This window comes from Contarinia nasturtii, unplaced genomic scaffold (genome assembly GCF_009176525.2).
Source record: "Contarinia nasturtii isolate CC-2019 unplaced genomic scaffold, AAFC_CNas_1.1 Cnas_scaffold_890, whole genome shotgun sequence".
Classification (NCBI taxonomy): domain Eukaryota; kingdom Metazoa; phylum Arthropoda; class Insecta; order Diptera; family Cecidomyiidae; genus Contarinia; species Contarinia nasturtii.
The window spans coordinates 1-1,916 of record NW_022198237.1 but is presented as its reverse complement, the minus strand read 5'-3'; the positions used below and the strand labels follow the sequence as shown (position 1 = coordinate 1,916).

The window sequence follows — 1,916 nt, the reverse complement described above, 5'->3', positions numbered from 1 at the left end:
TATTTTTAAGAAAAAATATCAAAATTAAAATGTTTTTAATGTTTTAAATTTAAAAAAATGAGAAAAAGGGAGTGTTAACATATTTAAAATCATATTACAGTATTTGGCCAATGAGAGGATGTGAAGACTTCAAGTCTCTTTGAGCCGACGGTGGCGCACCGAATTTCAAAGGGGACGTCAATGTAATTTTACAACTCAAATCGAAACTAAACAGCGCGCCAATTTTAAAATTTGCTGTCATTTCCTCCCATTGTATTTGGCATATCAATTTCACTTACAATTATATAATCAATAGAATATTCCTGATCTAAAAAATTGGATTCGCCTTTCGTTTCATTATCACCATCAGGAGCTGCTCAATCAAAAAATTATTAATAATTCCGTAATCGGTTGATTTTCCAAATTTGAACCAATTGCGTAATTCCTTAGCTATCGATATATGTATATTTTCGATCTGGATTTGGTGCGTGATATCATAATGTTTTAATCGTAAGGGTCCTCGAATCTGTACTGAATTTGAGAGAAATATGTGTTAGAATCAATCAAAGCAGCAAAGAATTCTGAAAAATCTTACAAGTAATTATTGGTTGTGGATTTTGATCGTTTTCCAATGGCTCTCATTATCTCGCAACAAATACGGAATCAACCATGCGGACGTACATTGGAATGCTGTTACAATGGTGCTGTATAAATCGTTGCTATGAGCCGTATAAGTGAACGTTGTCTACTAATCACAGACCATTTAACGCTTACACTCATTGTCAATTGTATCTGAAGAATTTTTTTTGTTTATTCACAATATTGCTTCAAAGAGAAGAAAACATTTGCTTACCAGAATATTTGATATTCATTCGAGCGAAACTATCAGGCAATCAGCCTCGCTGTACTGCTGCCAGTCGAACTTGAACAGTCACTAGTTATTACAGTGAATCGCTTGCTTTCGATTGAAATTCATCCCGAACCAATTTCATATCATTTTTTACTGAAAAAGAAGAAACTTTTGTACTATCACTTTTTTCTATTTTGAATTTTGACCCCTGCGCCGAATTTTTGAAAAGAAAAACACGATCAAATTTTTAAGAAAGTCGATTTTTGAGACCCTGACATTGAAGTTTCAATTTAGAAAAAGAAACACCATGTGAAATATGTACTTTGCATACACGTAATTTTTAGAATTTTATACTTGGAAAGTTTTCGGGATTTGTTTTAATACCAAACACACGTTTTGGTCCCAAGCAAGAAGAATTTTTCGATTAAAAAAAATTCGAAAATACGGCACTTGTCACACAATCGAAATGTGTACAATGTACATGTAGTATCTGCATTTATTTAATTTTCGAGGTACAATGAAAATCAAATCAATATCACAAAAAAGACATTTTTCAATCAAAAATCTAAACTCTCAAATCGATTCATTTTGCAATTTGAAATCACTCCAACCTGATTTTGGTGCGTGGTATTTTTTCTACAATGAAAAACAGTATTTTCCACTTGCAAAGCTTAAAAAAAGTAATTTTTAATAAACTCAAAATTCGTACTAATTCGCTTCCAAAGCACCATTTTTGAGAAAGAATTTTATGTTGGAACACTGTGCAGCAGTTGAAAGACGACTGACTGAACAACATTTTTATAGAAGATATGTTACTCTCGCTTAATTTGGAACAGGAGATTTTTTCATGAATATGCGTTGTAGGAAAATACTAGAGAAAATATGTGTAAATGAAAAGAAGATAAAAAGAGATCAATTGAGTGCGCACATGTTTATGGAAAATCCCAAAATAGCATGTGGCCACATCTCCATTTCGAGTGTAGCAGCATCGAGAATAGAATACAAAATGAATAGTCAGTGGAATGAGTATCAGCATTCAATGAAAATAGCACATCACCGCTTGAGACGAAACATCAAAAATAGAATA

At 32.4% G+C, this 1,916-nt stretch overlaps 1 long non-coding RNA gene across 1 annotated transcript; it reads right to left on the bottom strand.

The window, feature by feature from the left end:
* Positions 1-1,591, bottom strand: LOC116342707. The gene is made up of 4 exons (XR_004201273.1): positions 1,441-1,591; positions 833-982; positions 575-771; positions 1-510 (listed from the first exon to the last, which is right to left on the bottom strand). It is a non-coding gene; the product is annotated as an uncharacterized LOC116342707 (long non-coding RNA).
* Positions 1,592-1,916: the final 325 nt, after the last annotated feature.